The sequence below is a fragment of the Ursus americanus genome, chromosome 12 (genome assembly GCF_024610735.1).
Source record: "Ursus americanus isolate L20-20 chromosome 12, mUrsAme1.1.p, whole genome shotgun sequence".
NCBI lineage: Eukaryota > Metazoa > Chordata > Mammalia > Carnivora > Ursidae > Ursus > Ursus americanus.
This window is the reverse complement of record NC_142138.1, coordinates 23,216,149-23,243,331: the sequence shown is the minus strand read 5'-3', so window position 1 is coordinate 23,243,331 and position 27,183 is coordinate 23,216,149. Positions and strand designations below refer to the sequence as shown.

The 27,183-nt window shown below is 44.6% G+C and overlaps 1 protein-coding gene across 6 annotated transcripts in view; it reads left to right on the top strand.

Moving 5' to 3' along the window:
- The window catches only part of GNG12 (G protein subunit gamma 12), a 125,457-nt gene that overhangs the window by 18,658 nt on the left and 79,616 nt on the right, over positions 1 to 27,183 (top strand). The window contains exon 1 of one of the 6 annotated variants that reach the window (XM_045802056.2): positions 4,465 to 4,488. The exons of the other annotated variants lie outside the window; for them this stretch is intronic. The gene's annotated coding sequence lies outside the window, so the exon portion shown is untranslated. Of the gene's footprint in view, positions 1 to 4,464; positions 4,489 to 27,183 lie in introns of those variants that run through there. 6 annotated transcript variants of the gene reach the window in all.

Sequence of the window (27,183 nt, the reverse complement as noted above, 5' to 3'; positions counted from 1 at the left end):
AAAAAAAAAAACGCACATAACTCGATAAGTGTTCATTTTCTGATACCTTTAAGAGACCTTTATTGTTCACAGAAGATTGTCCTGATAGGCATAGAAATCATAAAAGCACATGAAAGCATTGTAAGACCAGGGGCTTGCAGATCCAGCATCTACGTGAAGGACGGAAAGTCCAGAGGGGAGAGAGTGGAACTACTTCTTGGCAGGTACCGTGTTTATAAAAAGCCTAGCAATTACTCACACAAATTTGTTTTTAAACTGGCTCATAACAGCTGCAAAGACAGGAATTATCAGTTCCCAACTCAATTGTCTTTTTATCATTTGTGACTTGCCCTTGTTACAGGTGGAGCTTCCTAGGTAGGAACAGTTTTGCTGATTGTTAATACGCCTTTGGTTGACGATCGCACTGAACGTAGTGTTTTGGTAATTTTACCAGAAAAAACAATGCCGAGGGAGTTTAGAGTAAATGTTGGAAAAGTGACAAAATTAAAGGGTTGGCATTCTCTGGGATTTCAGGAAGGGCTCAGGGCTGGCAGTCTGCAAAGCGTGCCAGAGGACAAATCTGGAACCTGTGTTTGCTAAGCAAGTACAATTTTTTTTTTTAACTTGGCTTGCGTGTTTTTGCAATATTTCCTGCAGGTGTTTTGAAATTTAGACCTTATAAGGTGAGACAGTGTTCATTGTGCACATTGAAAAGAGGGGTCCTGTACTGGCAGAGGGCAGGAGCCTGACCGGTGGATCCCAGTCCCGGCTCTGCCTCTTGCTACTGTGTGACCTTGAACAAGTTATTTAACCTTTCACTGCCTCGGTTTACTCTTCTGGAAAATGGAGCCACTTCTTGCTGGAGCTACCGTGAGGCATAAGGCAGTTGATACATATAAAGAGCTGAGAACTGGGCCTGGGCACTGAGTTAATTAGAAGCCCAGTAAATGTTTGCCATTGTTATTGTAATTAATTGGAGTTTAATTAACGTAATTGGATGGGCTGATGGAGCCGCTGGCGAGGAGCTCCCCGAGCCAGCCTTCTGCAGATTCTGGCAGCGTAAGTAATTCTGTCCAGCTCCAGGATTTGAGGTGTGCGGTTTTTTTGTTTTGTTTTGTTTTGTTTTGCTTTGTTTTGTTTTGTTTTGTTTTAATCCTCATGGTACTCCAAATTTCTATTTCTACAATCTGGAATAGTGGAAAGATCATTGAACTGTTCGGTGTTTTTTTAAACGTGTTAGTGTTCTAGCTGTACTTTCAAAATGTGATAGGTGTGTCATCTGCAGAAAGTAGTTGCTCAGTGGGTAGAGCTGGACCCAGGAAGGGGTCAGGAGCTTTGTGAGGAGACCGCCTCGCCCCGGGGGGGCTGTGGGAGGGGCCTTGTGCCCGGGCGCGGACTGATGCCCAAGCATCTGATCTCTGAGGAGCCAGCCCACCCCCCAAAATCACAGTGAACAATGTAGTTTTCATTCTGTGGTGAAAAGAACTGTATCAGTTTTCTGTAGGAATCTATTTTTTTCTCCCCCTAAAGTCCAGCACATTTGTCATGTAGATCCTTAGGTGAGGAACCCTGGGGGGTGGGGGGCGGGACTCCTTAGTATCTTCAGCAGTTATTCCTAGGGAATATTTGGAGAGATTGTTCTCGTGGCCGTTTCTTATTTTAACCCTTGAAATGATTAGAAGGATGCCGTTTCATTCTTACTCAGTGATTGTGTTCCTACAGGAAATAATAAAGTCCAAGTGCATTATTCTCCTGATCTAATTTGATACAGGGCCAGTGTGGAAGTCCTAGGAAAGAAGCGTGGGTAGTCAGAAGCGTGCCCTCTGGAGTTCGAGGTGCAGAATCAGGGGGTGTTAGAGCTGAAAGGGGCCACTGCGATCGTGGAGTCCAACTTGTGCCTTTTACAGATCAGGAAACCGAAGCCCAGAGATTTGCCTGAGTTCCTAGGACTAATAGTGGCATCCCTGGGACTCCTGATTCCAGGTCCAGCTACACCCTTGACATAAAGGGTGGACTGTAGAGCAGCTCTGTGCAGTAGAACTTTCCACAGCGATGGACACGTTCAGTGCAGCTACATGCGGCTCTCGAGCACTTGGAATGTGACTAGTGCAACTGAGCACTTGGATTTTTTGCTTTATTTGATTTTAATTAAAATTAAAATTGCTATAGCCACATGTGGCTCCTGGCTGTCATTGTGGCCAGGCCGGCTTTGGAGACATTTAGGAGGAGAAAAAGGCCTCTCTTCCCCTTCTGCCTCATTCTCACCAGGTGAGATGCCCTCTTTTCTAATGGTTCAGGTACATCTGTCCTTGTGCCAAACCAGGAGAATCACTCTGGGCTGACCACCCCACTTTGTGGATGAAAGGTGGCTCCCCTATAAAATGAGAGGGTTGTACTTCGATCTCTCTCTCTGTGTCCTCGGTAGGACTGCAGACCTGGTTCTTGCCACTGAGCAGCCATGCAAACTTTAGCAGGGCATTTAGCCCACCTGTGCCTCAGTTTCTTCATCTGTTACCTGAAGTAGTTGGCACCTGTTCTGTACCTTCCCCCTTCCCCCCGACCCCCCCTGATATTGAGTGAGGCTCAAATTAGAAAATCAGTGAGAGGAAATCCCTTTGCTGCCTCCTCCTCCTCTTCCTCCTGCTTAATAGTCTTTGGTGTCTGGAAGTATTTTTAGTTTTGATGTGAGTCGTAGGTGGGTTTTCTTTAAGATGCTACAGTTGGTGAACTTCTGTGTCAAGGTGAACCTTATTGTCAGAGTAGAGACAGTACTAACTCACAGCCCGTATGAAACATGAGCTGGAAGACTCGGTACCGATGACAGATGACAGATTTGATCACTGGTGCTAGTTTTTCATAATCTTGCTTAACTAGGCCTTCCCTCATCCATCCCTCCAAAGTCTGCTGTTTGCTCTGAGAAACCAAAGCAGACCCCCTCTCTTGAGAACTGTGGCTTTTCTTCCTTTTGCTCCTTTTTTCACATCAGCCTATAGAAGTCCCATGTGGAAAATGAGGTCCCATGCATTCTGCAGTGAATAACCCCCCTCAAGAATTGTCTCCCTAGTTATCACGTCTACATCAGTGGTTCTCAAACTTTGTTCCCACGCAGTGATTCTCCACTACCATGCCTCCAGCTCTCTGGTGGGCCTTGACTGTTTTCAGAAGCGTGTCACTAAATTTTGATGAAGGCATAAAGTCTATTTCTGCTGTGACAAAATAAGTAGGTCTTCTGACCTCATGTGGGTGGGTGCCGCCTGCTCTGGGCGGCAGACTGTGCCGTGAAGCGGGGGCCAACGAAGGATGCCTACGGTCGGGAGGAGTTTGCTCCCAAGCGTATAAAATAGCCAGGGGGGGTCAATGGTATGGTCCTGAGGGTCACCCTGGAGGGTGACCTGGTGTGAGGTAACTTAGCTGAAGACACCGCTCAGAACCCCTGGAGGCATTATCTTACTGCGGCAGGATCTGCCTTATAACCGTGGTTGAACGGTGTAGTGTTGCATCTTTTAGATTTTTCAGTGGTGCCACCAGAAGTTGGCACTTCTGTAACTGTCCCAAAGACCACATTTCCTGCCTCTGCGGTCCCTCGGGACGGCCGCAGGGATGAGGCAGGACCCGGAGGGGACGTGGGGCGTCGCCAGCCCAGCACCGTCAGTTACAGGTTTTACCTTTGTTCCAAAGGATTCCTCTGCTTATAAAGAAAAAAAAAAGTTGAAAACCACTACCTTAGAGCAGTGGTTCTCAAATTTCAGTGAGCACCTCATGTGGGTGGGTTTGTTAAAGAGCTACCTGGAGGCTTTGTTAAAACAGAAATTGCTGGGCCCACCCCTGGGGGAGTCAGTGTTGAGACTTGAAAAATTGTGTATCTAACTAGTTGCCAGGTGATGCTGATGCTGGTGGGCTGGGAACACTTTGAAAACAGAACCACCGATTCTAGAGAACACAGATAATAATATTCAGTCCCTATTGTGTGTCAGGTTCAGTGTTAGGTGTGATAAATTCAGTCTCACTTGAAGCTGAAGACATGGGTTACTATCCTCGTTACAAAGGAGAAGATGCAGGCAAGAAGGTTGCTGGAGAAAGTAATGCCATTGTGTTGATTGATTCCACCAGGCATTCAGTCTGCCTTCAGTGGGGACAGGATTTCTCCCGTAGGCCCTGTCCCCGTCACGGGCCCACAGCCCTGAACCGGCTTTCTCAGTTTCCTTCCACTCTCTCCCTGCTCTGTTGCTTGCCAAGGCCAGCCCTTCCTCCTGGAATCTGTCGTGTCCTGCTGCCTGGATTCCTTCCCCATCAGTTGTCTCCTCTCCCACTTGCATTTTTGCTTCTCTCCTGTCTCATTCAAGTAACAATTTTGGGTAAGCTTACCATGTAGCAGAAACTTTTTTTTCTCTTCCAACAGATGTGTTCAGGCCTGCCAGCTCTGCTCATAGGATAATTACACTCCTGCAATGTGTCTGACTTGGGCTAAGAACTTGCATCTATTACCACTGACCCCTTGTGGGTTCTTGGGTAAGCTCCCTACATTCTCTAAGCATCTGTGAAAAGGGAACATAACCTCATAAGAGTGTTGTGAGGATAAAAAGTAAAACCATATATGGTCAACACTTCACATGGGGCCTGGCATGTAGTAAGTGCTCAGTGTAGTTATGGTTCAAGAAGCTGACCTAGGAAGGGAATGAGAAAAAAACCATTCTCACTGCTATTCCCTCCACCATCTCCTGCATTCAATCCTTAAGGGTGCCATTCTCTCACCTCTTTTACTGAATCACCTTCTAGATAGTGCTTCTCAACCTTTAGTCGTTATGACCCCATAAGGAGAAAAATTAAGTGTCATTAATTACCTTAAATTTAACTTAAATTTTTCCCTAGTGAGATCAATATAAAGTGAGATGAGGAGTAAGATTTTATTGGGTAGGGTCAAGTGTTGGAGGGCCATAAACTATTGTAATATCTAAGAATTTTTTTTATTTCCCTCCCCCAAGAACCAATTTCCACCCCCTAGGGTAGGGAGTGGGCAGTAACTCTCCAGATGAGTGCCTGCTTTAGAACCCTAATAGTCTAACATTTGGGAAATCCACTGATTCTGCCGGACGTGTCTGTCATTTTTGGTCCCTCCTCATACCTCTGGTGGACAGTATCCCGTCCTCTGCTGCTGCTCTTCTCATGGCGCCTTCTGTATCCGCTTCTCTGGCCCACTCAGCCACGCAGCCGGCACTGAGCACATCCGAGACATCCAGGACAGGACCGTGTCTTGGGGGAGAGAGACACCCCTCACTCTACTACAGCAGGACCCAGACCAAAGAGTGGTGGGCGGAAGGAGCAGGGTCTAGTGGGAGTCTGGGAAAGGAGAGGGGAGAGGTGAGTGTGTGGTGGGGCAGAAGAAGGTAGCAGGCTGGACTGGCCCAGGGGGACGGTGATGGAACCAGAGCTTCCAACGTACCACTTTGAGCCCTGTTCTCCCCCATGGTAGTTTTGTTTTTCCATGATCTTAACAGGTGACCTTAGAAATAGTAAGTGCCACAAGTGCCACTCTTTGAGAAGTTTGCTTCTGGGGAAGCAGTGAATACCTCTCAGGCGTTGAGAGCAGAGTAGGCAGAAGTCTGGTGTCATGAAAGCATCTAATGTTAGGTTTGTCAGAGCAACAGGAGTGGCTGGCTGGAGACGGAGCTAGAACCTAAATGTGCCTTGCAGACAAGGGTTTGGAGCCATTGAAAAATGGTTTTCAGCTCGTACTTCCTTCTTGTGTGTGATTCTGATCCCGTTTTCTCCTTTTTTTTTCCCCATTTGCCCTCCCTTAAATGTCCCAGAGACATTACTTGATCCTTTGCTCTGTGCCCTTCCCTGACTGTCCGTTCTGTCTCCCCAGAGGATCTCCTGATCTTTGTTGGAAGGCTGGCCCTTTGGCGTCATAGCACCAGCATCCTCAGCACCTCCATTTGGATGCCCTGTGGCCACCGTGTGTCTGCTCATGCTTCTGGTCACCCAGGCTTGAACCTTAGAATGAGCTGATGCTTCTTTTATATTCTCTAGTTAGGAAACCACAGCAGGGCTTATAGATTAGCTCTCCCCCTGGCACTGCCCAGGTTCACTTAGGCATTCAACAAACATTTCCTTCTCTCCCTTTTTCCTCCCTCCATCTCCTCCTTCCTCCCTCTTTCCCTCTCAGCCTGCCTTCCTTTCTCGTAGTGAATATTTATTGAGCCAAGAACTGTGCTGGTTGCTTTGTGTGCATTTTTTCATTTAATATTCACAATAATTCTATGAAATTATATATTATTATCCTGTTCTACAGATAAGGAAAGTAAGGGTCAAACAGGAAGGGTAACAGTCCAGTGTCAGAATTAGGGAACGTCTGTGAGGTCTGACACCACCCCCCCACCCTCAACTGTCTTTTCACTTAGACCACGAAAACAGGGTCCAAATTAGTCTCTCCTGCCCCTCTCTACTCCAAGCTGTCCAGATCCTGCTGTTTCATCCTGTGCAGCAAAATATGATCAAGTAGCTCCCTTACCCCAAATTCCTCGGTTCATAAACCACTTGTGCTGATATCCAAGCCCCTCACAGCATGACCCTGCTTTCTGTCACTTTGAAGACGTGAGGGCACGGTGGGAACGATGTGGGATCTGGTGCCAGAAGACCTGGGTCTGGTCCTGAGCCACCACTTGCTGGCTGTGTGATCCTGAGCAGATAACGAATTTCTGTGAGCCTCATGGGTTCACTTAATTCAGTGAATACTTGTTACGTGCCTTTGGCATGCTGGTCACCGTGTGAGTATTTCCAGTCTTCATTATGAGGAAAGCAAGTCTAGTCCCTGCCTTCAAAGAGCTGCAGACTGACCTCCATTTCCCTCTCTGCACAACAGGAATGTTGACAACACCCATCTCACTGGGCTGTTGTGGGGGAACGGGCGGAGGTGGAGGGGCATGGCCGTGCTTTGCCACATGTAAGATGCTGCTGATCTAAACTTGTGTGTGTTTGCTTCTGCTTCTGCTCTAGAAAGCTTCCCTGCATATTTCCAGCTCTACCCTTGCTTGTGCTCCTCCCACCCTCCTGTACCTTTAAACATCCTATGCGGTCTTGATGGTCCCACTGGAAAGGTATCTCATCCATTAAACCTTTCCAGAACCTCCATGCTTAATATGAGGGTTTATTCTTTCGTCGAGGGATTCAGGAATATTTATTAAGCACATTTTTGAACAGTGTTTTTCAAGGTGTGGTTCAAAGACCCTGAGAGCCTCAAGATCCTTTCAGGGTATCTACAAAGTTGAATTTATTTTTATAATATTAAAATATTATTTGACTTTTTCATCATATTGACATTTGGAATGATGCAAAAGCAATGAGGCTAAAACTCTTGGTGCCTAATCAGTAATAAGGCAGTGGCACCAAATGGTACTAATGCCCACATTCCTCACTACCCCACACTCCCAGTTTTAAAAAAATGCCATTTTCACATAAGTGTGTCCTTGAAGCAGTAAAAATGATTAACTCTATTAAGTCTCAACCCTCGAAGGCACATCTTTTCATATTCTGTGTGACACAACTGGGAGAATAAAGCTCTTCTGATAATAAAGTGATGATTGTCTCCAGGAAAAACACTTGTGTCATTATTTGAGCTGCAAGCTGAACTAACCCTATTTTTACTTGAAAGAATGTCTGGTAGACAAACTGTGACTATTCACACTTGGGTCTTTGTTGGACAGTTTCTCGAAAAAGAACAAAGCCAGGCTGTCACTTCAAGAGAAACAACTGTCAGTATTTGTTGCCCGTGATAAAATTCTACCTTTCAAGCAAAAATTGGAATTGTATAGAACTTGTACCTGCTACCATCAGCTTGACAGCTGCCCAGAGATTACTTCAAGAGAGTATACTGAATGATTTTCCGGTGAGACCCGTGGTGATGTTAACGAGCGGGCTCTTTTGATATTGTGTGATGAAATGTGTCAGCATTTGGAAAACCTGGGTGATTCAGTGAACCTGTATTTCTCAGTAACCAACATGCTACACACCCTGCGTGAGTAAAAGTTCTATTCAAATGCAGGATAGCTGAATCAGTTTTAATGTAGCAGAGTGTGAAATGTTCATTGAGAGGGTTTGAGCTAACCTTTAAGAAATCATCACTTGTTAAGTTTTGGTGTAGTATCAAAGAAAAATAGCCACTGTAAAAGCTTTCCGTCTATATCTGTGTGAGGTTGGACTGCTTCATCTGTGACAGCCCAGATAACGTATCACAGCAGACTGAACTCCGAAGCAGAAAAGAGAATCCAGCTGTCTTCTATTAGAGATTTGCAAAGACTTGACATTAAGGAGTTTTAGAAAAAATGTGAATCTAGTCTTCTCACTGAATTTTTTTTTTTAATTTTTTTTAAATTTTTTATTTATTTATTTGACAGAGATAGAGACAGCCAGCCAGAGAGGGAACACAAGCAGGGGGAGTGGGAGAGGAAGAAGCAGGCTCATAGCAGAAGAGCCTGATGTGGGGCTCGATCCCATAACGCCGGGATCACGCCCTGAGCCGAACGCAGACGCTTAACCGCTGTGCCACCCAGGCGCCCCCTCACTGAATTTTTTGTTTTGGTTTAGAAAGCAGTTGTTTTTCATAAAATGTCACTTTTGTTGAGATTTAATGGATTTATCCGTTACATTTTTAATGCATTAGTATTTTCAAAACTTCTGTTTGAATTTCTAATGATATATCAATAGATGAAGCCAAATAAACAGAAGCCATTGGTGATCTGCAATTTCGAAGAGTGTAAAGGGACCCTAAGACCAAAAAGTTGGAGAACTGCTCTATGAGAACTGTGTGTGAAGGTTTCTACCCACTGGCGTACACCCGTGAGAACTTAAGTCTCTCCTCCAGTGAAGTTCCTCCATAACAGTCCTGTGGTTCTGGGTTCTCTGGCACTACCTAGCTAGGTACAGTATCAGGACAAATAGGCATGACGTGACTGTCGAATTGTATGCAGTGCTCTGTCATCCATGGCCAGGCCTTGCTAGGAATGCATATTACTGTAAGTGTATTAGAGATATGAAGAAAAGCCATTTGCCAGAGAGACGAGTAAACATGTCTGCCGTGCCTGTAGCCCCTTCTAAAAAATCGAGTTTCTGCTGAGGGAAGCAGCCTAGACTGTTAAAAATGGCCATGTTCCTAACTAATGCGACTTCTCCCCTGACCTTTCTGTCTTAGCCACAGTTGACTGGGTCGAGAAGAGCCCCTGACCCTAAGGTAGCAATAGTCTGGCAAGCATCATGGTCTGCTGTGAAGGCCTCAGCCCATTGTAAAGGCCGAATTGGATTCTTTATAAGAATTTGTGCATGAAAGACACCCAAGGCAGGGAGAGTTGCCCAGTGGCGTTCTAATCTGTGGGCTGGAAAGACAATCAGAGAGAGGCCACTGGGCAGATTCTGAGTCCGCAGAAACTATGAGGAAGCAGAGGGGAGACCCAAGATGTGTGGCAGGAGCAAAAGAAGCCGAGAAGAAAAGGCGAGATCATCATCTGTCAGGGACTCCACAGTCCTGCTGCTGTTAGAAGACCAGGGAATCTAGTTCTGGAGGCTATCCTGGTTCCTTCAAGTTCTTGACCTTTTTTTTGGGGTGGGGGGTGGTTCTCAGTGAGACCTGTCCCTGTGGCTCTTAATGTCTGTATATCCTTACAATAAGTGTCTAATAACTGAGGTCACTCTAGAGAGTCTGTTTCTTTCCACAAAAGGGCTTAACATACAGGAAGGTGACTGGAAGTCAGTCAGGGAGGTGGAGGTGAGGGAGTTGGCTTGGAGGAGGTGGAGTTAGCAGGGCCTGATAGGATTTGAAGGGACAGAGGGCATTCCAGCCTGGGGCAACAGCGTGGCTGAGAGGTGAGTGTGAGGAGAGGAAGAGGATGGGAGGGAAAATCAACATTGTAGGGGAAGGAAGAGATTGGTTAGTTCAAGTAGCCTCATGTTGTGTAGAGCATTAGAAAACAAACAGGAGGGATACCTGGATGGCTTAGTCGGTTAAGCATCGTCTCTTGGTTTCATCTCAGGGTCGTGGATTCTAGCCCCACATGGGGCTCACGCCAGCACGGAGTCAGCCTGAGATGCTCTCTGGCCCTCACATGCTTTCTCTCTCGCTCTGTCTCCCTCTCCCCCCCTTCCACCCTTGCCCTTCCCCCTGTTCATGCACACGCGTGCTCTCAATCTCTCTCTCTCATAAAATCTTTAAAACAAAACAAAACAGGAGGGCAGACTGAAGATCTGAGGAGAGAGCATTTGAATCTGGGAAGCTTGTTGCGAGGCCATTGTGGTGATACTGTGGTGCCAGTGGGGGTGCTGGTTGCCTCAACCCTGCGGGCAACAGAACTTGAAGAGCCTGGCTGGCTCTGTCACCTGAGAGAAGCCTTGGCTTTGAGGGAGTGGTTTTCTTGTGAAATGCGGTGTGCCCATGTTGGGAACATGCCAGAGACAGCATCCCTGCTGACTGAAATTGGACTGATTGTTTTTTCCCTCCATCCCCCACCCCATTTTCTAGGAACTTCTTCAGGCAAAGTATGAAAAGTGTTACTGGGAGTCAGTTGAATAAAATCAGTTGGGGATTTTCACAGAGTCAGAACTACCATGGCAAGGGGCCGTTTTCCTCAAGCCACATGCTTGGGTTGGGCTTTTTGAGATTAAGGCGTGGAATGTTAGGTCTTTTGTGTTATTCATTCTTGAGTTGTCCCCCCCCCCCCCCCAGTCAGTTTAACTCATGGTTTTGTGCTGCCTGACTCAACTGTGCTTACACATCTAAGTGCTGGACACTCAGTAGGACTGCCTTTCTCTACATGTCCTGTACTTGGTGACACCTCTTGGGGGGCATCTATCTTTCAGTGAAGTGGTAACGGATAGGGGGGTCCCTACCTTTCAAGAGTCTGCATCTTAATGACAGGACAAGTTAAGAATGAGTAGAAAAGGAATTTTAGAAATTATTTTTGTGAGCATGACTTTTTGTGTTCTGTCAGTTACTTTTTAATTCATAAAAGTGTGATATTCCAAGTTAGAAGGAGCCAGGTATTGAAATGGAGGTGAGCTGAAGTAGAAAGATAACTAATCCTTTCCTGTTGACCTTAGCAAAATGTTAGCCATTAAGCAATTGACTTTACCTCTCTGTACCCCATCTATAAAATTTTGGTAATTATAATACATCCTTCTCAGTGTGGACATGAGAATTAACTGAACTGAAGTGAAATAATTCAGTGGGTCAACATGTATTTACTGAGCATCTGCTATCTGTCATGTACTCCGTGTCTGGGGTAGAAGGGAAGACAAGGTTGAAGTGGGGCTCATAGAAAGTGCTTACAACTGTGCCTAGTAGATATTGAATAAATGGTACCCATTGTTGTTCTTTGAGGGAGGCGCACCCAAGTGCAGAAATTCTGGAAGAAGCCAGAGTTAGCCAAGGAAAGGGTGTAGAAACGAAGGCCTCAAGCAGAAAGCATCCCGAGTGTGCCAGTCTCAGCAAGGAATGATTGTCCCTGCAAAGCCAACTGGGTTATCTGATGTGTAGTTTGGAAAGTGTCACGTATTGTGCTTTTCACACACATAACCCACACGTGGGGCATTCATTATCATGTGGTCTTCAGGCACTGAGAACAAGGTTGATGTTGAGCTTGGCAAATAAATGGATGTCTTTCATCAGTAGAGCATTCATTTTCATCATAGGCACCTAGAAGGCATGTTTTTCAAACCGGTTACATGTTCAACTGTGAACATGCGTTTTGTAAGAATTCTGTAATATTGATCCTAAGGTCTATGGAGATAAAGTAGTAGAAAGAAAAGCCAATTATGAGTGATTTTATTAGATTCTGAATTTTTATTGGGCCCTTAAGAACTATCCTTAGGAGTTCAGACTCATTCTTTTAAAAATTTTTTTTTTACTTACATTGTATGTTAATTGAATTTATTACTAGTTTCAGGGGTAGGGTTCGGTGGTTCATTGTCTTTCATAATACCGAGTGCTCATTATATCACGTGCCTTCATTCATGTCCATCACCCAGTTACTCCACCCACCCCCCTCCAGCAACCTTCAGGTTGTTTCCTATGATTAAGAGTTCCTTATGGTTTGTCTCCCTCTCTGATTTCTAGACTCACGTTCTAATGCCACTGTCCGTGTGTGTATGTTTGCATAGTTGGGATCAGCGTATACATTCTCTTTGTTGATCTGCTTTTGCATCTAACCTTGGTTCATGTTGCCCTTGTCCTGTGTCCTCACACTCCACATCTTTCTCCTTGTAATGGCAATAAAATAATCCCCTGGGCTGATAAGTAGCCATTGGTTTAACTTTCTATCCAAGTACTAGACATTTGGGCTCTTTCCAGGGTTTCACAAGAATATATTTGCTATAAACATCATGTACAGATTGCTCAGTCAGCAACTTATTATGCACCTTCTGGAATGACACTCCCTGCCAAGGTCTTGGAAGTGATATCAACTCATTAAACTAAGAGTCTTAAGAACTGGCATTCAGGATTCCCTGAGACAGCACCTTATTCTTTGGCTTATTTTTCTTCATTTAATTAGCAGATATGTAGGGAGGACCTGTCATGTGCTCTCAGAGAGTACCAGGCACAGGTGAGCAAGGTAGAAAAGGTCCCCAGCTGATGGTACATAGATTCAAGCTGAATGCCGTGGAAGCAGAAGTCATCATTGTGACATTCCCATCCTGTAAACACAGTGTCAGTCAGACTTCCAGGTGAACAGTGGACATTTGGTCTTGGTGAAGCAGAATGTCTAGATACACCACAGTGTAACTACTTTAGCTTAAAGGCAAATGGTAGGGTGGGGGTAGTAAAAATTGCAGAATATTAAAACTCAATCCAGTTCTTATTATTTCTAAATTAGGCTAACAAAATGATGGCTAGATTTGAAGCTGTGTGGTATAGTGAAAAGCACAAGCCTGTGATTCAGGTGGTCCTAGATTTGACTCTTAACTCTGCCACTTGTAGACTTGTGTTTGGGGAAAAAACATTTAAACCTTCTGAACCTCAGTGTCCTTTATCTCTGAAATGGATGTATTTTCTGTCCTTTGGGTTGTTTGTACTTCTAGTGCCCAGCCCAGGGTAGGGGGCTCAGCAGTTGGTTTTTGGCAGAATAAAAGAAAAGATGGATGGGTGATTCGATGGTTGGATGGTTAAATGGTTGGTTAGATGGATAGTTGAATGCATGGATGGATGGATGGATGGATGGATGGATGGATGGATGGATGGATGGATTGTTAAATGGATGGATGGTTGGATGGATGGATAGGTGTATGGTTGGTTGGTTAGATGGATAGTTGAATGGATGGATGGATGGATGGATGGATGGATGGATGGACGGACGGACGGATAGGTGTATGGTTGGTTGGTTAGATGGATAGTTGGATGGATGGATGGAACAATCACTGTGGATTAGAATGACTTGAGGGCCTCTGTACTAATATTTGCCCTATTACCTTGAGGTTTGCCAAGCAAATTTTCTCATCTCTAAGTTAAAGGGAACCAAATTCAGAAGCCATAAACCTCTCTTTTGTCATCTCATGTATATTGAAAGCTACAAATGATAGAAAACATGACTAATGGTGCCCCTAACATGTAGGGGGTTATTTCTCCAGATCTTCAGATAGTCTGGAGGAGGCACCTGCTTCTGCCATTTGCCACTAAGGACCTATGCTGTTCCTTTGATCTACCCTGTTTGCTGTGTTGAGTTTAAAATAGAAACTTACTTTTTGGTGGTCACCAAATGATTGTCACAGTTCTGTGCCTCATGACCAGTTTCAAAGTTGAGAACGAGTGAGGCGCCGATCACGCTGCGTCTGTCTCTTATGAGGAGGCAAAATCCTTTCCCAGCATCCTCACAAAACTTCCCCTCAGGCCTCACTGGGTTGACATGCCCACCCCGAGGCCAGGACCTTTCCTGAGCTCATAGCATCTCTACCAGAACAAACTGGCATTCTGTCAGCAGGGAAATGTTGAGGGCTGTGTGGAGGGTGGGCAACCATACTGTCGGCTGTATTTTCACACAAGTAAACTGAAAAAGTAAAAAAGGCGGAAGTTCAAGTTTGGTGGATATGATTTATTTATAAGACTTTACCTGTGTTAGGGGGTTCAGGATTTGTAAGCCCCCAGCCAGGATGTTAAGATGCTGTTGGTTTTAAGCTGGATGGCAATGTGTTTGTGGCTCTGTGTCCTTGTTGTGTGTATGAAGGATTTTTTTTTCCTTCCTTCTTTTTGAGTGGCAGAAGTTAAAACAGGAGTAAAAGAGTTAAAATAGTGGAATATTTTCTAGAGTTAGTTCTAGGCCTCTGAAATGCTGCAACCCTGACTTTTGCCAGAAACCCTATGCTGACACCGGCCAAAGAAAGGACTATTAACAAAATACTTCCCAACCAAGCTAAGTGAAGAGAAGAAAATGTAAAACAGTATTTGAGGGAGGCTGGGGGAGCCTTTGGAGGGTTGGCAGTGAAGCTTTGCAGAAGAGTGTAGGAATTTGAGGGTCGTTCAAAATGTCACTAGTGTATAGTTTATGTTGGCTCTGCCCATGTTCAGTGTTCAGAGAACAGCAGAAGAAAAGAAAGCCACTTGCACAGCCTGAGAGAGATGCAAAGATTGGAGAGTTCAGTCACACACACATACATTCTAGGAACCCAGATTTGTGGTTAAAAAAAGGAAGTGTTTTTGTGGGAGTTTTTGACTCGGATGACAAAATGCCCACTAATCAATATCTGCTGTTCTCCTCCTCAGACTAGCCCCCCGGCAGCTTGCATTCCGAAACAATTCAGTGGGCTTCCACGTCACATCAAAAGTTTTTAAGCTTTAAAGCAATACTTACACATATAAGTAAAAGTTTACCATGATCTGCATAGGATTGATTGTGCTTTATTTACTGAGGAGGTGAAAGGGCAGAACTGATGCCGATCAAGGTTTTCTATTGATGTTAACTCCACTGTCAGAATTTGACCATATCCTTGAACTGTGCTATGTGTGACTTCTTTCTGGAGTGATTGGAGATTAATAATATCTTGTGTTTATACGAGAGTTCCATAGTTTCACGTACAAAATTTCCAGAAAGATGATGTTTTAAGAAAAGGAGAAAGGACACAGTAGACAAATGTGAGTTGACTGAAGTCTCCGAAGCTGAGATCTGCTAAGAGGCCGAGTAAAGGAGAGAAAAAAAGGTGGAATTCACAGAGAGAGCTACTGGTCTTGGCAGGGTAGTATTCACTGCCGTGCTGGGAACATGCCAGAAGGCTGGGAGAACGGCTGTCCCCTCAGAGCTAACGCTGACTACTTGGTGTGTCATGATAAACGGGACTCATTCATGAAGGAGAGCACTGCTCTTCTGAAAAGCACCTGTATTGAAGAAGCCACCAGAAAATCCAAATATATGGAAGAAACGTGGCAGGAGGGATCTCTGCTTCCTTCTGGGTCTCTTCTGAAAAGTTTTCTTAATAGTATTTTCTGTGGCCACTGGGTCCAAACTGCTTGGAAACATGCAACAAAAGTAGTGTAGCAAACCACTTGGCATTGAAATTTGAGCCAGAAGTATTCAGAATTAACTGAAAGAAACACTGCCATTACCATAAATAAGGCAGACAGTCTCTTTATTAGTTGAATTCTCTGAGCATTTTTTTAAGGTAATAAAGCTTTAAGGGTTTCGTCAGAGGCAAAAGACTGTAAAACATGTCAGGTGCTTGGATCAAAACCCAGGACACAGCCATGAGTTTGTATACATTGAACTCACCCACCACATTATTGACCCTCAAGGTGATGGTGTACCCTAGTACACTCCCCAGTGGCGTGTTTCAAAGATGGCGGACATGTGAGAACCTAACCAGGGGGCCTGTGTCATTTAAAAATCATACACTATCTGATGATTTACTTGGGAAAGGGGGAAATATTTTCATAATGTAAACATGAGAAAATCAAATTGCAAAACATATTTTTGGCTATTTGAGAATATGCATTCATTCAGTAACCAAAAAATGCCTCGTCTCTGCCAGGCATCACGTCAGGCACAGGGGGGTGAGGGGTTGGGGACGGTACAGCAGTGAACAAACAATGTCCTTTTCTCGTGGAGTTTACATTCCAGTGAAGGAAAGGGATAATAACTCAGTAGGATAGAAAATAGAGTGCCAGGAAGTGTTAAGTGCTATGAAGAAGGTAAAGCGGGGTAAGAAAGGAGAGAGCAGGGCCTCTCTGAGGAGAAGACACTTGTCACAGAGACCTGCAAGAAGTGAGGTTGGAAAGTATCTGAGAAGCTGAAGCACGAGGAAGAATAGATATCTCACTATCGAGGCAGGAGATGGCTTGGCATATTTGGTTTCTTTGCTTTTTGTTTTCTTACATAAGTAATACTTTAAAAAATATTTTTATTTTTTTTTAAGTCATCTCTGCGCCCCACATGGGGCTCGAACATAGGACCCTGGGATCAAGAGTCGCATGCTCTACCTACTGAGCCTGGCAGAGGCCCCGGTTTGCTTGGTGTATTTGAGGAGAAGGGGAGGTCGGTGTGGCTGGCTAGAGTGAGCCAGGGCCAGTTCGTGCGTAGAGCCTGGGAGGCCAGGGGGTTCGCATGTGTGCTGAACATGCCTGGAAGCCGTTGGAGAGTTTAAAGCAGGGGAGTGAGGTGACTGATGACACGCCCCTTGCTGAGGGACACCAGACTTGGGGTGGGAGAAGTGGCAAGGCCAAAGCCCAGAGATCCGCGGGGAGGCTGCGAGAGTCATCCACATGGGATGCTGCCAGCTTGGACTGGGGGCTTGGAGGAGACACTGAGATGTGACTGGATCTGGGAGATGTTTTGAAGGTAGGGCTGTTGGGATTTGCTGGTGGATTGACTGGATGGACAGTAGGTGAGAAAGGAGCCAAAGATGAATGAGGATTTGGGCTTGAGCAAGGGCATGAATGGTGGTGTCCCGCTTCTAGCACTGGGAGCCTCAGGGGAGAAGCAGTGTGGAGACATGATGAAGAATTTGGTTGTGGCCATTGTTAAGTTCAACATCCTAGTAAGGCTTCCTTGGGAAGATATTAAGAAGTCAGATAAAGAACTCTGGAGTTCAGAAGAAAGGCTGGGAGTGGAGATGTAGATGTGAAAGTTATCAGATTTAGGGAAGAGGAAAGGATCCAGCAGGGGAGACTGAGAATGCACGTCATAGTTTCCCGGAACAGCCGTGGAAGGGCACGTCAGAATCTGGTTAGGGAAGGGAAGGTTTTTATGGTTATCGAAAGTGCGTGTGAGTTTTAAAACATTAAGAAATACTGCCTTCATCAGTCTCCACACCTGTTCATAGAATTAGGGGAGACATGTTCATAGGAACAAAAGCCAGCTTTAGCAATAGGAGATAAATAGGAACCTAATTTCCAAATTCACTGTTTCATTACTCTCCCACTACGCCACTGTGAGCAGTTCGGTATAGACCATTAGTTACAAATGTCCAATTCAGGGCTTTTTATCCGTCCTTTCGTTGGAAACCTAGGGTGTGTTAAGCAAAGAACTCATTCTTGTGGGAAGGCAGATAAAGACGTAGAAGTATAAAGTATGGCTTGTGCAGTCAGGGGACCTTATAATCGAGTTGTCCACGTTATACATAAACAAATGAGAAATGGGAGGGCCCAAGGAGAGCGGTTGAGCATGGAAGTGGCTAGCTCCACAGTGAGAACAATGTCCGATTCCCTGGGCTGCCTTTCACCCCCTTCCCGGTGGCATGGGGAATGACAGGTGTGTGTGTTTCTCTTGCCGCTGGGTGATAGTTTTTAGTTTTTTCTGGCCAGTGAGTATGGGCTTGTGCACTTCCCCAAAGGAAGGTCAGCAGACTGTGTCGTTCAGAATGTGTATAAAATGGGAAGGCTCCTAAGAATGTGTGGCAGAAGGTACGAACGAATGGTGCAGTCGAGGCAGCAACGGTGGCTTTCTCCGGGAAGCAGGTGGTAGGTGCAGGAACAGGTGCAGAAACAGGAAGGTTGTGCCAGCTGGGCTGATTCGCTCACGAGTCGTCGTCTTCCTGTAGAATTTAGTGTTTGAGTGGGTGATGTTGAACACGGCTCTTTGTTTTTATAAGCTCTTGATATCTTGATGATACAGGAAAAGATGAACACGTGCATAGAATCTCTGTATCTTCTCCCATGATTGGTTTTCAATGACAGAGACTCTCAATGCCCACCCATGTTTTGATGGCAGTCATTTAAAACCGAATCAGTCGGTGGAGTCAAAGCCCCCAAACCAGGGTGGGGTAGCCCCTCCCAGCCCAGGAGCACTTACACCATTTGCTTCTGAGGCCACGGCTTCGCAGAAGTCGCTCATCCAGGCCTGACAAGGGGCTGGCAGAGTGAAACCAAAACCTTCCACGTCTTGTTTTTCTGCCCCAGCTCAGGGCAGTGCCCTTGGCCACATCCTGCCCTTAGCTGCCTGACTGTGCAGCGATCATCACCTGGATATCTGGGGGATGACTGTCTTCCTCGCTGTATCGGCATCAGACAGAAAGTGGGTCATAGAAAGGAGTGATACGATGAGAGAGCTAAGCCGTGTGGATAAAATGAGTATTTTCACCAGAAGCCGAATCTCCATTATCCAGGATGCTCCCACGAAGCTGGAACTTTTAAAGCTGGAACTTTTAGAGGGAAACAGTTACATATTACCAGTGATAAATGCTGCTCAACTTTGCTTTTTTTTTTTTTTTTTTAAGTTTTCTGAGGCTAATAAAAGTTCAACCCTGCTGAGCAGCCTTTTTTTTTTTTAATAGCTCTGTTCAAGCATGGTTGGACTTCGAAAACATTTTTTCATTGAAAAGTAACCAGAAATATGTGGGAGATCATGGTTTGTTGCCAGATCGGATCTCCATTCCTGTCGGGAGTTCTCACAAAGGGGGAGTGTGCCTGGCTGACATTCGCTGAGCTTCTGGGGAGGACGCCTTTGAGTCTGGATTCAATGGTGGGCCCTTGACTCTTCTCGGTTTGAAGTCCTGCATCTTCTGCTGACTGAAGGCCGCATGGGCTATTTCACTGTTACCCTGTGGCAAGGACAGGAGCGCCCTTGAAGAGCTTCTGCTCCCTTTTATCAGACAGGAACCCTGTGCAGCAGCTGCCCGAGTCAACAGCTCTGTGGCAGAAGCTCAAATGTAGCCATTAGCTCCTCCGCAATCCCTGGTCATTATCTTTTCTGTGATTCTTCCTGGCCCAGTTTTTGGCCACCAGTCATTCTCTATAAAGATTTATCAGCCGCCCCCTACCCGTCAAATATAGCCATAAAGTAATATCCTGTCTGGATCATATTTTTTTGGAAACTGTGTTCTTTTTCTTTGTCTTCTAAACTTTAACTCCCTCTGTTGAACAGTAACGGTGTAAGCCATCGCCGTGGGTGAGGTAAGATCCCGGGTTAACAAAGACACATGCAAATATGTGTACTGTTCTGTGTAGATAAGTAGACTAATTTGTATTAGGGAGATTTTCAGTGTCGGAAGTTACAGCTGAAAATGTTTGGTTAACTCTGCTAACAACAGCAAAAATCAAATTCAGACCAGTCTTCTGGCTAATTGCTGTTTTCTATGAGCATTAAGTAAGTGGTTCCTTCCCTTCAGCGCAACAGCTAGTGATCACTGGGCCCTCAACTAGTCTTTGTACTCTGCACATATTATTCAGTAAGAATTATTGCAAATGATATAGGATCCCTCAAGCCCCCAAGACACTGCAGAGGGACCCGTGGCTCAAACAGTCCAGATGATTTCGGGGGCAGGTAGATCACTTCTAACATTGCACCATTTCCCATATAAAAGCCTAGGGCATAAACCTTGTTGTCCACTTCATGTACCTCCCGAACTCTGAGTAGGGTGACCAGCCATCAGGGTTGTATGGCACTGAGGGGATTTCTGGGGTGTGGAACTTACAGGGCTAACACCAAAAGTCCCAAGAATACTAAGAAGAGTTGATTTCCTTAAGCAAAAGTAGGATCAACTAACAGAAAGGAATATCACTAAATACGGCCTCCTAAAACCAGCCACTTATCTGTAAAATGGAGATAATTCTGTCTTCCTCATGGGGTTCTGATAAGGCCTGCTCTGTAGTGCCCACCCCCACCCCACCCCCCCACCCCCCGCTTTGGGTTCTGCCTGGTAATGCCTCTTAGGTGGTAAGACGTCTCTCTGATCGAAAGCTGTCCACCCTGCACACTAAGCCGTTTGCAGCCCTCAGCGTGCTGAGGTACTCACTTCCTCTGGGGCATGTGCACAAGTTGTTTCCTCCTTTGCCTTGCTCCCACCCCCCTCCTTTATCTTCTCCTTAACCCTGGATGTCCTTCCCAGGTTAGTTTCTTTTTTTTTTTTTTTTTTTTTAAGATTTTATTTATTTATTTGACAGAGAAAGACAGCCAGTGAGAGAGGGAACACAAGCAGGGGGAGTGGGAGAGGAAGAAGCAGGCTCATAGCAGAGGAGCCTGATGTGGGGCTCGATCCCAGAACGCCGGGATCACGCCCTGAGCCGAAGGCAGACGCTTAACCGCTGTGCCACCCAGGCGCGCCCCCCCCCCAGGTTAGTTTCAACACTGCCTCCTCCTGGAGAGCCTTCCATGATGATCCTAGACTGGGATAGGCACCCCTCCTGCGTGCCCTCAGAACTCCTTGTCCTTAGTGCAGTCGGCTTACCTGCTGCTGGAGCTCTAGTTACCTCGTTGGTTGTTTATGGGACTTACCGAAGGCTCCTGGAGGAGGAGCCTAGGTCTTGTTCTCTGCTGTGCCTGCAGCACCTTCCACGTTGCCAGGCATGTTAGCAGGTTCAGAAAGGCTTGTAGGGGGCAGGATGGTGGAAGAACTCGCCACCCTCAGCTATCATTTGCTCTGACCTTGCTATGGCCCTGCCCACCGCTGTCCTTTCAGTCCTCCTTGGGAGACATAAGCCACTCCAGATTTTTCTCAAAAGAACCACATCCTCCCTGTCCAGGGACCATCCAGTTTAGCTAGGTTTTCATTCGCCCTGTAAGGCACTGATCACGTTATGAAAATACACACCCACTACCCAGACTGCCAAGGGTTACGTAAATATCAGTGGGGAGACTTAGGAACTGAGCATGTTATGTAGGGTGGAGGCACATAATTTTTTGTTTATTTGTATATACACGAAATAAAAATATTTTTCCCGTGACAAGTTTAAATGGGAAATCTTCCCTGTCAGTTCTGAAGATGTGGTGACTCGCAGGCTACATGGCGAATTTTGGATGTTTCATTTTATAATTTGATCCAGATTATTTTTCTTTCTCCCTCGTGAACATTAATCGTTTCCTGTGAATTTTCCTGATATTAGGAAACAGATGTTCCATATTTTTATCTCCGTTTTTCCCAAATGCCGAACCAGGACTTTTGTAGTTGTGTGTGTGTGTGTGTGTGTCTGTGTGTCTGTGTGTCTGTGTGTCTGTGTGTGTGTACACACAGTGAATTTTTGAGGAATGAGTTATGTCAGAATTTGCAAATAAAAGCCTAACAGATATATCTACAGAATTATACAGATTCGTCCAAGGCTGGAAACATTGTTGGACATTCTGTTTAATGTAGTTTGGTATTGTTTAGCTAATGCAGACTTCTGGCCTAAGAATGCATTAAGACTGTCTCATGATGGTATGCGTGCCAAAAAAAGGAGCGGCGTAGCAAAAAGCACATAGTTAATTCAGCCTTTAATGCTCTTATTTTTGACTAATTTTTTTGAACGTCGTCTCTTAACTATAGAAAGCACTTCACCATCTCTCCGTAAAACCCCGAATACGTGCCACCTCCGTGCAGAGCGGGGTCCTAGGCTCTTGGGAGATAGAAACACAAATATGCTATGGGCCCTTGGGATCTTATCATCCAATAGAAGAGGTGAAATATATACCAAAATACCTATTATAAAAGGTAGAAAGTGATATAGAAATTCAAGGAGAAGAGTGGTTTCATCAAGCCTAAGAGGGAGGGAATACTTGCAAGCAGTGTAATATTTATGCCAGGTTAAAAAAATAATAACAAAGCAACACTTAATTTAAGTCTAAGTTATTTGGATTATCTTAACTGCATAAGGATGGTCTGCTATGTAAGGCATTGTTTTGGTGGATTCTCTAAAAATAATACTAGCATTTCTTATAAGGCAGAGAAAGACAAATACTGCCTGGTATCATTTATATGTGGAATCAAAACCCAAACAAAATAAATCAAACTCATAGAAACAGAGTAGAAAAGTGGTTGCCAGGGGCTAGGGGGAAACAGGGAGAGGGTGATAAAGACTTTCAGCTCTAACTCTACGATCCAGCAATTGCACTACTGGGTATTTACCCCAAAGATACGGACGTAGTGAAGAGAAGGGCCGTATGCACCCCAATATTCATAGCAGCATTGTCCACAATAGCTCAATTGTGGAAGGAGCCGAGATCCCCTTCAACAGATGACTGGATTAAGAAGATGTGGTCCATATATACAATGGAATATTACTCAGCCATCAGAAAGAACGATTACACAACATTTGCAGCAACATGGTTGGTACTGGAGGAGATTATGCTAAGTGAAATAAGTCAAGCCAGTTATCATATGGTTTCACTCATTTATGGAACATAAGAACTAGGAAAATCGGTAGGAGAAGGCAGGGAAGAAGGAAGGGGGGGTGAACAGAAGGGGGAATGAGCCATGAGAGACTGTGGACTAGGAAACAAACTGAGGACTTCAGAGGGGCAGGGGGTGGGGGATTGGGATAGGCTGGTGATGGGTATTAAGGAGGGCATGTATTGCATGGTGCACTGGGTGTTATATGCAAGTAATGAGTCATGGAACTTTACATCAAAAATTTGGGATGTACTATATGGTGACTAATATAACAAAATAAAAATTATTTTTAGAAAAAGACTTTCAGCTCTAAGATGAATAAGGTCTGAGGATCTAATGTAAAACATGGTTACTATAGTTGACAGCACTGTATTGTATCAGTGAAATTTGCTAGAAAAGCAGAACTTAAATATTCTCACCCCACCCCAAGAAAAAGGTAAATATATGAGGTGACGGGTGTGTTAATTAAACACTGGGAAGCCTTTTGCAATGTGCATCAAATCACCGTGACATATGCTTAAACTATCATACGGTTTTACTTGTCAGTTATATCTCAACAAAGCTGAATAAAAAAATGCTAGCATTTCTGGAGAGCCTCTAGCGCAGCAGGTGTGGTTTTCTGATGCTTTGTATAAAGGCTTTTAAATAGGAAATGATGTAGAATTTGTGCTTTGGATAATAATCCATTTTGCACAAAAATACATCTCTTTATTTTGGTTCCTTTGGTTCTGAGAATGAAGGACAGAGTCCAGTCTTGGCCGTCTCTGAGATTCGGTGACCCTTTTTAAGTCACCTGGCCCGTGTGGGTCTCAGTTTTCTCTGGTATGCAGTGGGAATTATTGTATTCCCCAGCTCACTCACAGGGTTGCCGTGAAAATCAAAGTGGGTGTAAATGAACATTTGAAAAGCAATCAAAAGCCAAGCATTTTGCCAAGAAGCAATGTCCTAGCTCATGAGGTTAATACAAGATATTGCTGTTGCTTATTATTTATTAAAATGCTGTGCAAATGCAAAGATGGTTATCCTGAAATTCAGAATACAGGGAACATATTTATAGCAAATACAAATATTAACTCTCAATTATCATGTACTATGAAGAGCTCATTCAAATTCTTAACAAAAATATCAAGATCCTACTACATGAATAAGCAAAACGTATAAACTTATTTTTCAAGGTGACAAACCATTAATAAATGGGAAAAAATATTCATTTTCACAAATTATCTTAGAAATACAAATGAAAACCGCATTAGGAATACCATTTTATGTATAAAACGTCAAGGTCTCAGAAGTTTCCCATTATTTTGTTGGTGGTATTGTTGCATGCTAATAATAGCCCTTTTAAAACCAAAATACTGTTTATTCTACTGTTAGGAATTTAGGGAAGCTGGGGACCTAAGTTAAAGGAATGAAAAAAAGCTACAGCATGAAGATAGCCAGCATAACCTTATTTATAATAACAAAGACTGGCAACAGCTTACATATCTAGCGCGTTAGGGAAGTGATTTACTATATTAGGACTTTTTGACCTAAAGGACTATTATCAGGCCCTTAAACGATCATTATAAATATGTGTAGAAACACACAGAAAATATTTAAAATAAAATGGAAGAAGAAAAGAATAGCTGTCATTATAGAGCCTTTCCTAGTGGCGTTGAGCCAACGTTCTCCCTTTTTATTTTTATATCAACTGTGTGCTAAAGGTGCTTTCACTGGGTTTTCTACCAACAGTATTAAACTATGGCCACAATCAGGGAATCTCGTGTGTCTGTGGAGGGTAATAGGCAAAAATAGGTAATAGCCCTAGGATGGTGGGCATATGGGCCCAAAGATGCTTGCTGTCCTTTTATTTTTATTTTATTATTTTTTCATAAAAATTTTTTATTGTGTTATGTTAGTCACCATACAGTGCATCCCTAGTTTTTGATGTAAAGTTCCATGATTCTTTACTTCCATATAACACCCAGTGCTCCATGCAATACGTGCCCTCCTTACTGCCCATCACCAGCCTATCCCAATCCCCCACCCCCCTCCCCTCTAAAGCCCTCAGTTTGTTTCCCAGAGTCCACAGTCTCTCATTGTTCATCCCCCCTTCTTCCCCCCCGACCTTCCTTCTTCCCTTTCTTCTCCTACTGATCTTCCTACTTCTTATGTTCCATAAATGAGTGGAGGAGATAATGCTTGTTGTCCTTTTAAAACTGTCATTGGGGAAAACTCACACACGAAACAAAAACACACCAAAAAAGTGCCACTGCCCTTTCAATAGGAAAATGGGAAAAATATGGTGAGTGTAACGTCTCAAGTGTTTACTCTGGCATAATCAGTCTACCCCCCCTCCCCCCGTCCAATTATCTACAAATTAGTTGAGGACACATACCAGCAGTTTTTTAATTAAAAACAAGATTTCAGGTCTCTAGCTCTCTGTGGATGAAGGACAGTGAGCAGGTGGAAGTTTCTCCCCATGAACAGCCCAGAGCAGCTCTTCTGGGCAGGAGCCAGTCTCAAGGTGGAGGTAATAGGGTGGCAGCATGTGGTTAAAGTAGACCAGTTCTCCCGCTCAGGGTGTGCCCTCTCCTGGGACAGAAGCCCTTGCACAGTGGGGGGAAATGTCACCATTTTGGTTCCTACTGTCTTTCACCTTTGGGGCTCAAGACTTGATTCCTGATTCTTTGACACAGTACAGCATTACTTTATAAAGTCAGGAGCCATGCAACATCTAGTAACACAAATTTCTATGCTAGCCTCAAGACACGGTGTATTTTCGGGGATTTGTGAAATCCTTTGTAGATAGGAATTCCTTTGTGGAATATGCACCTTTTACACCTACTGTAGGGCCTTTTATATGTTTTGAAGGCCCTTTCATATCCATTTTGCCATTTGAGATAACATCAGGTCAGAATTTGCAAGTGAAATCCTAATAGACCTGACTAGGGAACAGTGGAGATGTCTCAGGAGCTGCAAACACTCTCCAAAATGCTTTTCAGTATAGTCCGTTCAGGGTCACTCCCCATTTTATAGGTGGGGAAATGGATGCACATGTTAGTTACATGATTTGCTGGAGTCACTAGTAGTGAGGACAGCAGGAAGCCAGGCCTACAAATCCAGTGTTCACCCCCTCTCCCACAGTGCTGTAGTACATACATCCTAGAGAATTAACGTGAGACTTGAAACAAATCTGATCAGAATCCAATGGCTGTTTAAAGTTAAAGATCTCCCAGGACTATAAGTTTGTATTTTGTAATTGCAGTAAATGTCTTAGTAGTGGACAGAGTCCAGCAAGGTATCATGAGCATTTTAGACAATTCCCATCTAGTGGAACTTTTTTAAAGATTTATTTGAGAGCATGTACACAAGCCGGGGGCGGGGGGACCGGGGCAGAGGGAGAAGCAGACTCCCCGCTGAGTGGGGATCCCCACTAGCCTTGGGGCTCCATCCCAGGACTGAGACCATGACCTGAGCAAAAGTCAGACTTTTAACCAGCTGAGCCACCCAAGTGTCCTTCAAGTGGAACTTTTTACAATGATGAAAGTCATGTGCACTTGTGTGTTCAGTACAGTAGCCGTTTCTTTGTCTACTTGATTACTTGAAATATGGCTCATGTGACTGGGGAAATGAGTTTTTAATTGTGTTTAATTTAAATCTAAATTCTCACATGTGCTAGCAGCCATTATATTTGACAGCAACAGTTCTAGACTCCTTAATGTTTTCTTGACATCTCCACCTGGATATCTCAAAGTTAACAAGGTCAAGTCAGAATTCTTTTTTTTTTTTAAGATTTTATTTATTTATTTGACAGAGAGAGATACAGCCAGCGAGAGAGGGAACACAAGCAGGGGGAGTGGGAGAGGAAAAAGCAGGCTCCTAGCGTAGGATCCTGATGTGGGGCTCGATCCCAGAACGCCGGGATCACGCCCTGAGCCGAAGGCAGATGCTTAATGACTGTGCCACCCAGGCGCCCCAGAATTCTTTTTTTAAAAATAAAGATTATTTATTTTAGAGAGAGAGCGCATGCATGGGGGAAGTGGCCCAGGGAGAGAATCTTCAAGCAGACTCCCTGCTGAGCAAGGAGCTCCAGGCAGGGCTCCATCCCAGGACCCATGAGATCTTGACCTAAGCCAAAACCAAGAGTCAGAAGCCTAACCAACTGAACCACCCAGGTGCCCCAGTCAAATCAGAACTCTGGATTTTCTTTCCTCCCACAACCTGTTTGTCTCTCAAAGAAGCTACTATTGACCCAGTTGCTTTGAGCCAAAACCTTGGTGTCATCTAGACCCGTTCCTCTTCCTCATCTCTCACATCCTCTTCATCAGCAGGTCCTAATTGTTTTACTTTCAGAACCTATCCTGAATCCATTTCCTTCTCTCCATGCCAACTGCTGCATCCTGTGCCAGGGTACCATCATATCTCACCTCAACAAGTGAATGGTGTCGTAACCAGTCGCCACTGATCCATTCATCCACTCTCTCCTCTTCCCGGCTCGTCCATACAGCTGCCAGAGAGACACTGTTAAGCTCTTCTGTAGGTCCCATCACTCCATGTTTATATGGAAAAATTTGTACAACTTGTCACTGTTTGAGGTTGTCTTATGGACTTCTCTGCGTACTTATTTATTTTCTGCCTCCCGTTATGGTGGGAGGGTCCCTCTATCAGGAGCCTTGT